We start from the raw sequence: 15190 nt of genomic DNA, 5'->3' as shown, positions 1-15190 counted from the left end.
TGAAACTGTTACAGTGTGTTTATTTTATGGAACCTTGCCAGGTATTCATATCGCCATACTTTCTTCTGTATTTTTTCTCCCATCCCAATTTTAGTCATTATGCCAATTCCCTTCCTGGCCGTTGTGCGCATTTGCCCCCCACTTGCCGGTCTAGGGAGGGTTGATAGATACTATCACATGTCTCCTCCAATACATGTGGAGTCAGCCAGCCGCTTCTTTTCACCTGACAGCGAGGACTCTCACTGGGGGAACGTAACACATGGGAGGATCACACTACTTCCCCCAGTTCCCTTCCTCGCTGGGCAGGCGCCCCGACCAACCTGTAGGAGTCGCTGTTTACAACGACCAGGATACACCCCACCGACTTCCCACCTGCTAACACTGCCAATTGTGTTAGTATGGACGACCGACCAAGCCGGAGGTACCGCTGACAGCTGGATTCGATACCAGTGTCTCTGCGGTGGTAGGCAGGCACTTAGTCCGCTGCGCTACCCAGCCACCCTACTTGGTGACTGTTTTCTAAAAGCAATAGCTCACGACACGCCATGGTATTATGGTTATTATAAGGCTGTCAGCAGAACTACACCCCTTAGCTGTGATATAATAACCAAATACCACAGCCTGTCATGAGCTATTGCTTAAATATATCAGTACATTTTCAACTTTGAGCCTAAATACATACAGTGCTGGTGTTAAATGTAGTATTGAGTCAAATATACTGTACACTGTGATTTAACAAGATTTCTTTTAAAAAAAATGTAAGTGGTGTTAAATGTAGTATTGAGTCAAATATACTGTACACTGTGATTTAACAAGATATATATATATTTTTTTACTTACATTTTTATTTGCAATAATTTTTTTGACTTACAAACATCAACCTCAACACCATTACAACATTACCATTGACAGACAAAATTATAAGAAAATAACATCTCAATCAAGTAAAACAAGACATAAATAATAAATAAAAGTAAACATAATAGTGGCATGGGGTCATCGGTAGGGTTGGGCATCGGTTCCGATTCCGATTCTCCATTTCGATTCCTGTTCTAAAGGATTCTCGATTCCGATTGAGGTGCAGGTCAAAACAGGTCACAGCTTATTTTGCAGGAGATTTTTAATTTTTTTGGAAAAATCTTTTATTTTCTTCATACTATTCACATTGTCAGTTGACTTGATACAGTTTAATTTAAAAAAAAAAAGTAAAAAAAAAAGAACTGGTTCTCGGTGCCCAACCCTAGTCATCGGTACATTGAGTATTTACATTTCAGTCTCTTCTCTTAGTTCCTGTCCTTCTTCTTTGGTGTCGTTCCTAATTGTCTTATAGTCCCATTTTTCCCATCTTGATTTGAATTTCTCCTCCTGTAGCCTCAGCATATGTGTTATTCTCTCCATTTCTTGTATCTCCTCTACTATTCCTACCCATTGGTCCTTAGTTGGTGGATCTTCCTTGTACCACAGTCTGGTTATTGCTTTCCTGGTTGCCACTAGTAGTATCTTTATCAGATATTTGTCTTTCCCCTGTATATCTCCCTGCGTCAGATTTCCTAGATATAGCACTAAGCCTGTCTGGGGTATTTCGTATCCTATTATTTCGTTTATTGTCTCTCCGATTCCTTCCCAATAATTTCTTATTTTCTGACATTCCCAGAATATGTGTGTGTGGTTCGCCCCCTCTTTTCCACACATTCTCCAACAAGATTTCTGTGCTGGTGCATATTTGCCTTTTATCTCTGGTGTTATAAAGAATAGAATTATGTTTTTCCATCCAAATTCCCTCCATACCCTTGAACCAGTTGTTGAGTGCTGTACTTTGCATATGTTGTACCATTCCTCCTCTGTAATCTCGATCTCTAGTTCCTTCTCCCATCTTTCTTTTATGTATTTGGTTGTATCCCCCTCACTGTCCATTATTGCTTGGTACATTGCTGATATGACCCTCCCTTTCTTCCCTTCATACGCCCTTACTATCATCCTAATTATTCCATTCTGTTCTTCGTCCTTGTCTCCTTTTATTTCTTTGTTGTAATAGTCTCTAATCTGTAGATATCTAAAGTGGTCTTTATTCTCTAGTCCAAATCTTTCTTTCAGTTTTTGTAGGGTCTGTATTTCTCCCTTTTCTATCATTGTACACATCGCTGTTACCCCCCCCCCCCCCCCCTTTCCCATCTTTTGAATCCATGATCTCCCATCCCCGGCTTGAATCTATTGTCATGTGTTACCCATCTCAAGACCTTGGATTCTTTTTCTAACCTATGTGTTTTTACTAATGCGTTCCATATATTTAGAGTGAATTTGGTGATTGGATCTAGCAATTGTTCCTGTCCCCTATTAGTGCCTGTACATTGTATCCCTCCCCTTCCTTTTCAATGTCTTTCCATCTGGCTTTATAATTTACATTGCACCAGCATGTCACTGCTCTGAGCTGTGCTGCATAGTAATAGTCTCTCAGATTGGGTACTGCCATTCCCCCCTTCTCCTTTAGTTGTAGAGTAACATATCTGATCCTCGGCCTTTTCCCTGCCCAAATGAATCTCGATATCAGTCTGTCCCATTCTCTGAATTGGTTTTGTGGTATTGGTATGGGTAAAGACTGATATAGGTATAATAACCTTGGTAGTATGTTCATCTTGATGATTTCTATCCTTGAGTTGAAGTCTAGGGGCATTACTGTCCATCTTTCTAAGTCTCTCTTGATGTTCTGATTAATCTGTATATAGTTTGCATCAAACAGTTTCCCCACTCCTCTTGTAAGTATTTAATCTTGTCCATGTCCCATCTAATTCCGTACCTTTCCCTAATTTCTGTCGTTGGAGTATAGTTCCATGTTAAGGTCTGTGTCTTCGTCACGTTAAGCTTATATCCTGAATAGTGCCCATATTCTTTCAGTAGATCCATCAGTACCGGGAAGCTTGTGTCTGGCTGTCTCATATATACTATCACGTCGTCTGCGAATAAACCTAGTTTATGTTCTGTCACCTTTATCTCTACCCCTTTGATGTCCTTAGTCTGTCTAATTAATTGCGCCAGTGGTTCGAAGAGCATTGGCGAAAGACAACAGCCCTGTCTGGTAGCCCTCTCTAGTTTGATTCGGTCCGTCAGGCTGCCATTTACCTTAATTCTTGCTGTCGGTTCCTGATATAGTGCTTTAATTGTTCTCATTGCGTCTTTGTCTAAACCAAACTTCTCTAGTACCTTGTATATAAATACCCAGCCCACACTGTTGAATGCCTTTTCTGCATCTAGACTAACCAGTACTGCACTACCTCCTTCCCTCTGTATCTCCTCCACTACCTGCAATGTCTTCCTTATATTATCCTGCGTCTGTCTTCCTTTAATGAATCCGGTCTGATCTTCATCTATGATGTCTGGCATAAACGTCTCAAATCTTTTGGATATTATCGATGTATACATCTTGTAATCCACGTTAAGTATGGACACAGGTCTGAAACTGCTACATAGCTCTTTATCTTTTCTTTCTTTTGGTATTGTGGTAATTATGGCTTATTTCCATGAGGGTGGCATTATGCCCTCTTTCATCGTGTGTCTAAATGCTGCTTCTAATATGGGAGTCAGTTCCTGTCTAAATGTCTTGTAGAATTCTGATGGGAATCCGTCACTACCTGGAGATTTGCTATTCTTTGCTCTACTAATTGCATCCTCTACTTCTTGTTCTGTGATTTCTGCATTTCGTTCTGTTCTTTTCCTATCGATGGCAAATCTAGCTCTCCTAAAGAAAATTCTATTTCCTCTTCTTCTGCTGCTATCGGTTGTGTGTATAGTGTCTTGTAGTATTCTTCAAATGTCTTCTCTATTTCAGCTGGCTCTCTCAATATCTTGTTAGTCTTTGTATCCCTTATTGTATGTATCGTGTTTAGTTTTTGTTGTGTCCTAATCCTTCTAGCCAAAAGTCTAGTCGCTTTCGGTCCTCCCTCATAGTATGTCTGTTTTATATATCTTGCTTTCTTTTCTATTTCTGTCAGTAGTTCCCTGTTTATTCTTCCCCTCACACCCTTGATTTCCCTAAGTGTCTCCTGGTCCTTTGAGTTTTGGTGTTTCTTCTCTAGTTCTTTCAGTTTTCCTATTAGATTTTGATATGTCTCCATTCTGGCTTTCTTAAGTAGTGCTGTCTTCGCAATCAATTTGCCTCGTATTACTACCTTCAGGGCATCCCATAAAATATTCGGATCTACCTCCCCATTGTCATTTTCTTCTTTGTATCTGGCTATGTCCCCTTTTATTTCATTTACTAAACCCTTGTTATTTAATAGTCCTACGTTCAGCCTCCAGACTGTGCTTCTCCGTCTACTTTTGAGATCTACTGTCAGATATGTCGCACTATGGTCTGATATGTCCGCTACCCCTATCCTGCAGTCCTTCACCCTGTATCTGTCCCCCGTTGTCATGAGAAAATAGTCTATCCTTGAATACGTTGTGTGTGGGTGCGAGTAGTGTGTGTATTCCCTGTCTAATGCATGCATTTCTCTCCACACATCCGTAATTCCCATTTCTGTCATTTGTACATTCATATATTTGCTGATGTGTGTCCTCCATTTCTTTGTACTTGTGGTGTCCATGTCATAGTTCAGTACAGGCACGTTGGAACTTTAAATCGGTAGGGGGTGCGGCCTTTGAGCCGCCGCGGGGGGGTCGCCAGATAATAATAAAAAAAATAAAATAAAATGTCCAAAAAAAAAACATAATTTTTTTTTGCAGTCAGGCCACTGAACTTAGAAGCAGGCTAGGCCAGTGTTTCTAGTTGCACCAGCGCAATAGTTAGATAACCTAGGTGGGGAACAACCAGGAGATCACTGCAACTCACACAAGTTGGAGAACTATCTCTCTCTCTCTCTCTCTTGCTCTCACACACACACAAAGGGAGCCGCATGTGATTGGTGGAGGCGGGACCCTTACAAAAAACTGCTAATCATTGACATTGACACATGCTAGCCTGTAATAATCCCCCCCAGAAAAATCTACTTTGCATTTGATATATTGCAAATATATGCCATCACACACACTGGCATTTAAAGGGTTAGAATTATAAAATTAATATGTGGTGTTATGATCAGGGCTGAAGTTGAATAAAATATTGTATTTATCAATTACAAAAAAACCGAAAATCCATAAAAATCTGTGTTGTTGCTAATCATACATATGCTAGCCTGCTTTTTAACAATAATTTGTGATGTCATCACAAACACTGGCATTTAAAGGGTACAAATAAAAAAATTCCTGCACCAGAATGCAGGAAATGAAGTCTTTGTAACAAAACAAATCCTGGTGGGGGACTCCCAGACCCCCTGCTTAAAAAGTGGCCTGATTAGGGCTATATTTTGCACTATATTTCCTGGCCTGAATGATGTCTGGCCCTGGTTAAAAGCCTCCAATGCTTATTAGTGTGTGTGCGTTTGAATGTTTCCATGTTTCAACCATACATTTCCATTTATAAAAAAAAAAAAAAAAAAAAAAAAAAATTATTTTTTATTTGTTTACCTCCTATAATAGTGGGGGTCGCGGCTCTCTGACACAGTTTTTTTTGGGTCGCGGCCTGAAAAGTTTGGGAACCCCTGGTCTAGCCTGTACCCCCCAGACATGTTGCTGGCCCCATCAAAACAGTATCCTATCAGCCTCATGGGCAGGTCGAGGCGTAAAAGTATTTTATACACAAAAACAGCGTCTCGGCTGTTGTGTCTGGGCCGGGCATTGTAAAAACCCCGAAAGAAGTTTTGAGCTTCCAAGTTGTCATCGGCGAACTGTATATTACACGAGAATTGTTCTTTTCCAGTGAGTGACATCAGTGGTTCCGTCAGCACTCAAGCCAAAGAATGGGCTTTTGGATGCTTTGCCTCTAATTTGTCGCTGAATATCATGGGCAAACAGCTGAAGATTTCGTTTTGGATGTTGTTGGACATCCAGTTGTCTCTCTTTTGGAGCCAATTCTTCAACTCGGGATCAGACTCGGTGCGCACTCTTTCCATCATGAGCTGCCATAACACCCCATCCCTATTTGCATCACCCCTCAGTGGAAGCCCCTGGCACCTGAGGGGGGGTATAGGGGAACAGACTCAGTTAACTCTTCAATACCTGATGCTGAGGCTGAACCTGTCGTCTCTGTCTCTCTCTGACGTTTATCAGATTTAGTGGGACTGTCACTGAGACCGGCGGGACGTTTTCGAAAATAAATCTGATATTTTTCTTTTCTGCGAGTGATACATTCTGTGCTAGCAAAGTCTGACTACTAGCTAAAATCGACTGACTGCGCAAGCACTGTATCACAGTAGCTCAGTGGTTTGTGGCGCGTGGGAAGGGCGGGAGACGGGAGGTGAATACAATTAGTTGTTTCACCTGTCATCCAATCAGTCTGTGACAGTCTGTCATCACTCGAAAATCTACTCTGCTGCAATCTTGTCGGTTTTACACGTATGATTGTGTACGTACAGTAGTGTAATGAATGAATGAAAACTTTATTTAACAGATTGGAGAATGGCTACAATACAGTACGGCTCAATACACACAATATTAAAATGGTGAAGTGCTTTGAGCAGGATAAACTTATAATATACAGTGTTACAGTTATACAGTTACAGTATATAATATACAAATATATAAATACTGTCATAAAAAAAAAACATAAAATAAATAAAAATAAAATGATACTGCCGCACCCCCCGCACCCCCCCTTCCAACGTGCCTGGTTCACTATCACATTAAAATCACCCGTACATATTAGAATCCCTTCCATTTCCATTGCTATGATATCAAAAATGGTTTCAAACAGATATCTTTCACTATCCGGAGGTGCATACACATTGATTAACGTTACCATTTGTCCTTCCATTTTTCCCTTTACCACAACATATCTCCCCTCCTTGTCCCTTATTTCTTTGGTCATTTCAAATTTCACTGAGTTCTTAATTAATATAGCTACTCCCCTCCTCAAGTTCTGTTTAAAAGAACTGTAAAACGTATTTTCATATCCAAATCTCTTACATTTTTCGTGTTCCTGTGCTATTAAATGCGTTTCTTGTAAGAAAATTACTTACATCTCTTCTTTTCTAAATTTCGTCATCACCTTACTCCTTTTGGTTGGATTGTTCATACCATTCACATTCAACTACACCATTTTGATACCTTTAACTTGCGTCATATTTCCTCTCCAAATGCCTTCCTGTCTTACCCATGTCACATAAAATTATATTTGCGGTTGTAGCCTTTGCTATCTTTACCTGGTACACATAAAAAGAAAAAAACAACATTTACGTTTGATGCTTCCAAGGTATTAGGGAGTTCTATTTTCCCCTCCCTGTCCCCTGTGGTGGGTGGGGAGTAATGGCTCTCCTGGTGAGAGGGCTCCCCCTAGTGGCTTGGATGCCTCCTGTGTTGGCTCTCCCTTGCTCACTATATAAGTCCAACATTTATTCTGTGAAGTGCCCCAGAGCTCCCGGTCAATGCTCTGTATTTATTTTTCATATTGTTCAGAGACATTTATCAGCGAGTCTATTTGTATTGTGTGCCACATGTAATCCCATTATGCCTCCATATCAGTCCAATGTGTAGTGTTCCCTGTGTGTTTATATTTATTTATTCCCTATGTGTTGTAGACTTGTGTCCTTAATTAATTTTCCTTGGAGTGATTGTTCATTTATCTTCCTCTGTTGTAGCTATTCTCACTCCTCCCTTGTATCCCCCATTATCCTCTGTGTATGTGTTTATATTGGGTAGTCTTTTCATGTTTATTCTATTTTGTACTTATCCTCCCTCAGATCACAGTGGCCCTTTACGTCTCCTCCTCCATGCCCCTTTTCCTGTGTTTCTTTGTCCGTCTTCATTGTTGATCTGCCTCGAATCGCTTCAGGTCCCCTCCCTTCCCTCTCCCGTCCTCCTCTCCTCGTCCTCGTCTCTCAACTCTGGTCCATCTGCGCACTCTCTCCATCCTCTGCATCAGCGTCGGTCTCTCTCCTCCTCCTCCCGGCGCCAACCATCCTCTCCGGGCCATGTCCCTCGTCGCCTCTTGTGCGCTGTTGTATAGCTTGGTGCCTTCGTACCAGTGTACCTTCAGCGAGGTCATAGGTGATTGGAACCTGATTTCTTTCTCCTTTCGAATTATTTTTATTTCTGCATAGCTCCGACGCCTCACAGCCACCTCTGTTGAATAGTCGTGATCAAAAGTCACTTTCCTTCCTTCTACTTCTATCTTCGCCTGCCAGGCTGCTCTGAGAATGCTTTCTTTCATTTCGAATCTCAAGAAGTTTACAATAACTGCTCTCGGAGGTTTATCTGGTTGTGGTTTCGGGGCCAGTGCCCTGTGGGCTCTTTGAATCTCCATCTTGTCGAGTTCTGGCTTTTCCAACTCTTTTCGGATTAGATTGCCCACATACCTGGTCATCGAGTCTCCCTCTATCCCTTCTTTCAGTCCCCATATGCGTATATCGTTCCTCCTTGATCTTCCCTCCATGTCAGTTATCTTTTCTTGCATTCTCTCTTGTTATTCGATAGTGGCTATCAGGATCTCCTGTACTTCTGTGCTCCATTCTTCTACCTCGGCTGTTCTTTCTTCTATCGCTTCTATGTCTTTTTCTTGCTTCTGTATCTTTCCGTTAACTGTCTCGAGTCTCGTATTCACTTCTTCTCTGAGCTCATCCTGTCCCTGCTTCAATTCTTCCCTGAGCTTCTCGATATTCCGTATGTCACGCATTGCTTCTAGCCCAATCTGTGTGTTAGCCTGGTTCGCCTCTATATTGGCTTGCATGCTAGCTTGGATACTAGCCTGTAGCTGCTCTGCCCATGGGTATCCCTGCGCTGTCGGCTAGCGTCTCGCTAGCTTGATTCGCCTGTTGCGTCATCTCCTTGTGTTGGTTTCTTTTCATCTGTGTACTTTCTTCATCTGGGGCCGTTCTTCTCTCACTCATCCTCGTCTTCATTGTTTCTTCCTTGTTTAGTCCTTAAATCTTCACTTTTTATTTAGTTTTGAATCGTTTTCCTTCCTTTTTTGGTATTTATTGACCGGGAGCTCTTTCCTGTGGCTTCTTACCTGTTCATCGCAAACCGGAAGTCTTGATTTAACAAGATTAGCAGCATTCCATGATTATTGCAACCACATTGCTTGATTTACTTTCTGAAACTGCAGCACAATTTGTGATGTTTCATGTGTTTAATAATATAATGCAGGACCTCTTTAGGGGGTCTTTAATCGGCATGCAACAAACTGGACATGCAATTTGAGCGGCACACACACACACACTGGGTGTTAGGGTTTGTAACCGACCTCAAACGCAACGGCACAGAGAGAGTTGTTCAGCGTTAGCCAAAGCAAGGGCGTATTTATTTTCAGAGTTACAAGATGGAATGAAGTTGAGCAACCGAACAAACGGGGAATCTGGCATGTGAAGATAGTTGCGGCTCTGCAGATACTCCCAGTAGGTGGTGGTGAGGAATTGGCTTGTGACGTCTGAAGCGGCTCTGCAGATCCTCCCAGCTTTCACTCACGGTGGAAACGGAGAGAGAGAGAAATCTGAGTTAGCCCAGCGCACAACAGAAACAGAGAGGTGACTGATCCAGTATATATCCAAGTGACTTGATCTTCGGTGTACCACACACAGTTAGCAGAGTCCAGAGAAAAAACAATACGGTAATCCAAAGTGTAAATCCAACACAAAAATAGGTGAGAACAGTACAAACAAAAACGGGATCTCTTCGGTGTTTCACAAACACACAAAAACTGATGATCCAAAAGAACTGTTTCCAAAAACTCACCAGAGCGCAACGCGTAAAGCGGGCAGATAACGAGGCGCAGCTCAGAACGGGAAACCAGGTTCTCCACAGGGATTCTCCACGAAAGTCCTGGGCCCTCATTCATCAACGTGTCTTACGCACAGATTTGTGCTTAACCTGTGCGTACGACCATTTCTAAGCAAAGAGTGGGATTCATCAATTTCAACTTGAACTTGACTCCGTGCTTATATTTACGCACAGCTCGGAGCACACTTAGCTGATGCCCAGTGGTAGAATATATTATTACAACAAGGAAATGAGCTTCTGTGCATTAGTTTCAACACTGGCATGTTCTGTATGAACCGTAATTCATTATAGTTCATTGTAAAATAGCAACAGTAGTGTAATTATGGTCAAAACCCTATAAATAGCATTTGGAATAATAGATCTTTCTCTCAGAATGAATGCAGCATGGTTTATATAGCGTTATCGGAATATACGGGGTGTACTGACTGACTGCGCTCCGCGTAGCTCAACTCGTTATTATTTTGCGCACAGACCGCAGAAACACGGGAACGTTTTGATTATATTTAAAAGGCTTTACGTTAAACGAAACAAGTGGAATTTCGAAGCTGTAAGCAGAATACAAGTCATATGAACACCCACGATAGTGTTCTTCCCCCTTTTTACTGTATAAGAAAGAATAAAAAACGCATTGCAATGACACCAGATAGTGGACAGACTATGTAAATATGATGATGGGATTCAAGTTCGCGTTTTTGTTGATCAAAGGCATGCTGTCAGAGTATGATATCTTAATCAGACATTCTAGAACATTTGTCTCACAGATCATGTCATAATACTAGAACATAGGCTATGGCATGGTCCATCGTGATATTGTGTAGACTGTTATTACTGTACCGGTACCACCCATTGTGACAACAGCCTTGTGAGTCCCGCACACAAACATGATGGAATTCAAGTTCATGTATTGAAAGGCAGGCTACATCATACATGCAGTGAGATTCATTGTTCTTGTATATGCTCTCGTATTATTGTTTATATAGGCTACCCAATACTGACATCAAAATAGATTGTAGTATGCCTCTAGAAATATGCAGCAGGTAGAAAATTGACGGAAGATCCATCGCGATTCGGAATAAAATTGAGGAGAACTTTAATCCCTGGGTATTAATCAAACAACACGGGAAAAGGCAGTCATATTCCAGCATGGGCTTTATTAGTTAATATGGTCTTTAAGAGATATCATATCCGACATCACGGTACGTGTACATGTCTGTCAGCCTGTCTCGTATTTCTCCATAACACGCAATTCCCTCGGGTCAGTCCATTATTTCACATCCCATGGGGGTGTTTCATGACCATATATGGATAATCGGGGCGGTTCTGGTATGCAAATACTTAAAACAGTGCACAAGCTCAAACGTAGGATCAAATTCATATTCATCATGACAGGTGTGCGTAGAACCTGCGTACGCACGTGTGGTGAATCCCGATTTTTCTGTGCGTGCACTGATTCTACATTCTGTGCTTACGTGTGGAAATAGAAAATTTTCCACGCCACGTTGATGAATGAGGGCCCTGGAGAGCAAAAGACAGCAAACAGCGACGGGGAAGGCAGGCAAATGCAGGAGTATTCAGAACGATCCAACATCGATAGTAGGGGGATCAGGGTATATAAAGCCACAGGGCGCTGATTACAAGCTGTGACAGCTGCGGGATGAAATTGATACTTGCTCCAGAAGCGTGTGGCGGGGAGAGCACCAATCAACACGGCACGCATTAATCACATAGTACCTTAAAGGAACGGAGCGTGTGGCGGGGAACGGACCAATCATCACAGTACTTTAAGAAGCCTGTGGTGGGGAAAGAACCAATCCTCACACTGGGATACACACACACACATGCATTGTGAAGGGAGGGGTGTTCAAGGAATGGTACGAATTTAATATGTATTTATTTTGCACTGATATTTTTCTCTCAAACATTAGAAGGTCACAATGACTGAATGTTAAAAAGTATGTGGAGAGGAGAACTCTCAGTAGTAAAATAAATAAAAAAGTCTGCCCAATAAGCAACTTCCCTCCCCATTCAGTAATATCAGGTGACCAACATGGGGGGAAGTGAAGAGGGGAGGGGGTGTAAAAATAAATAAAAGGGAAGTGATTACACTGAAGACAAGAGCTCCAGGGGATAAGAAATTCTTTTTCAGTTATTTAGTTTTTTCCATTATTGCTTCTCTATTTTTATGAGGCATTTTTTATTATTTTTTGTTATTGTTGTGGGAGTGTGGCGTGTAGCCACTGAGAAAGAAGTCTGGAACCTTAACAAGTGAATATGTATCTATTATAGTGTCCTACTCCAAACGAATTACATTCAATCATACTGCATCTTTTTTAGACTATGGCTAATTTGAATATCCTGATCTGGAATACAGGGGGTCTCAATATACCGCATAAACGCACAAGTGTACTAACGTGGCTAAAAAGGAAGGAAGTGGACCTTGCTTTACTGAGTGAAACGCACCTTTTATTGGCGGATAACGCAAAATTGGCAAATAGATTTTTACCATAACATAAGTTCTTCTTCTTTTAGTAGCAATAATAGCTAAGCGACATTTTTATATTAAACTGTTAGATGTGTGGTCTGATGCAGATAGTTGAATTACTATTGCTAAAATAGAATGCTCTAACCGGAAAATTGCGCTGATTTCTGCATACGCCCCTAATTTGTATGACGCTAACTTTTATGCTGTACTAACTGCAGCTATGTTGAAACTACCTGATTACTCATTAATAGTAGGAGCTGATTTTAATGCAGTTTGGGATCCATTGATTGATAGATCCTGTAACGGACCACTTGAGATTAAATATGTCTAGACAATATCCTTTGCTGTTTACTAAATAATATTCAGTATGTATGTATGCCTTGAAATGACGTGTGGGATTTGACCCGAGTTCGATACCCGTATGCCTATATAAATCTGTCCCTATTGGCGCACCGTTAATCAGTACAGCTGGAAGCACCTGTGAAGTGATGTAGTCGATCGGCAGCAGGAACGTTTGGTGCGTCTTTGTTTCGCCTTTGTATTCCTGTGCGTCGCGACTTTTATCCTTTTGTATCATGTATTGATCGTGTGTTTTAAACGGAATAAAGGACCTTTTCGTTTACATTCCTTGGAGAGCGCAACAAGGTATGCTTTGTTGTTTATTTGATTATGGTTGTAACTTTGTATAATGTAATTTGTGAATGAATGATTTTATGTCTTGTGTAATAATGTAATCCTTGTAGTTTTGATACCAATGTTATTTAGTTTAGTGTTTGTACTGTGCTGTGGAAACCGTTATGTGAAATGTTTGTTTGTCTGTTTATGTACGTTTCCAATGCAGTTTTCACGGTGCTATATAATGACGTCACGGATGGACAAATAAATAAAGATCGTCCTATGCATCAGTCGAGACTCTGTCGTTTGGATCCAAGGGCTGTAACAGTGAAAACTTGACAGCAACGTCTGGGTCTACTCTCCTGAGTCCTGCCATGCTGTGTTGCTGTCTTCATTGTCAACAACCCCGCGTTCATCTGGTCCACGGCGCGCATTCGGGCAAGGACGTAAAGCAGCAATTTGAAGAGACTGCAGGTGCGGTGAGAGACTCTGATCAACAAACAAACGAACTGAACTGCTACTTGTTGGATTGATACGAACTATAGTAGCCTAAGCAGATCATCCCAACCAGCAGATGATGGTTATGAAATGTTCATGTTGGCTTATTGAACTGCTGTGCTAGATGATTTCTCATGTTTCATGCTTGAATGGTTTGATTTGAACTTGTAAAAAAAAAAGAAAAAAAAAATAACCTTCACCTGGAACTTGAAGTTACAATTAGCTTATGCTTAAATTCCATTAGCTTTGCCCAAGCTTCCTTTGATTGGACTATTTAAAAATATTGATGTTTTGGGAGCTCAATATTTAATGTTTAATGTTTTAACACTTTCTATACCACTCACGAGTTTTCTCTGAATTATTAATATCTCGTTGAAAGCCACTCACGATTTCTCGGATTTTTTTATTTTTTGCGATCTGAAATCATATTGCATCACGCGAGCCTACCCTAGTCTACCCGAGCGCCTCCGGCGATCAGATGTGGAAAAAAGCGCCCCCTATCGTCTCCCAGATGACATAAGGGATTTTGGAATGGACTCAATGAAAATGGATGGGGAAAAAAATCCTGTACTCCACATTTTCCAGTCCACTGATGCAGCCGGGGTTATCAGAGTTCATTCTGGAGCCTCTGAGCCCCGCGGAATCATGTGTTCTACTGTATCACGTTGGATCTATACACTTATCGATTTTTTCGAATGGTGATCAGGAATTGGAATATACCAGTTGGATACCATCTGATGTCAGGTAAGGAATCTATGTTATCAGTGTTAGGATAATCAGACTCATTTTGATGAAGATATAAGCTGTTTTGTGAAATGTCCTCTATCGGTTTCACTGTAAAAATCCAAGAGGAAATGAACACGGCGATTATCCGTGCGCGGCTCGAATGGGCGTGCGTGTATGTATAATATTGATCATCTAGCGTTTATTTGAAAACGATTCATAAATAGGCCGACAAATATCAACATTCTGGAATATTCCAGTAAAAGACGATTATCATAGAATGGGCCAGAATGGACTGTTTTTTACCTCAAAACGGGTGCTTTTCAAAATGCTCTCAAACGGAAATGAAGCGATAAAAAAACAATCTGCCTTGACAGCACTGACTGGAAAAGGATTCTTTGATAAGCGACGGGCAGATTAGACACATAGCCATAATTTAAAAGATAGATTAGGCGATATTAAGGTTAACATTGGCGCCGATGGTGGCATTCAAGCGCTAACTCTGGCGCCACCTCGTGGCACTGAAAGTGTTAATGAGGTGAGCAGAAGGCTATTTCACAGAAGTCCTCAAGCTCCAGCTATCTAGTTTCACTGATCTGAATTCACACATTCATTTGCAATAGATAGCAAAATGTCAGTGAATGGAGAAAAGGGAAAAGTCCCTGATGACAAGGACTTAGGTCCTAAAGAAGATCCTTCACCAGTTGAGGAGGATAAAAGGCCTACTGACTCACAAGAAATTGACACTGGTTCTCGCCAGCGGGAGCTAACAGTTAAGGGCAAAGAAATGCGTGAAGAACAAGGTATGAAACATTTAAAGGCATTTTTGAAAACGTATGAATCCTGGAAGAAAATAGCAAGAGAGTCTAGGACAAGACTTAAGACATTTTGTCTGAAGGAAGATCTGGAGAAAATAAACAAAGACATTCAATTTGTATATGACCATGTAATGCAAAATTATGAGGCACTCCAACGCAATTGTCTTAATACTACAGATGTTGTGCAAAAAATAGATGCTTGTAGCACACTGACTGCAGAGATAGGTGATATTGTGAGTAAACGACTGGA

The sequence above is a fragment of the Notolepis coatsorum genome (assembly GCF_963971535.1).
Source record: "Notolepis coatsorum genome assembly, chromosome: 7".
NCBI classification, from domain to species: Eukaryota; Metazoa; Chordata; class Actinopteri; order Aulopiformes; family Paralepididae; genus Notolepis; species Notolepis coatsorum.
The sequence above is the reverse complement of the archived record's forward strand: the minus strand, read 5'-3'. Positions refer to the sequence as shown.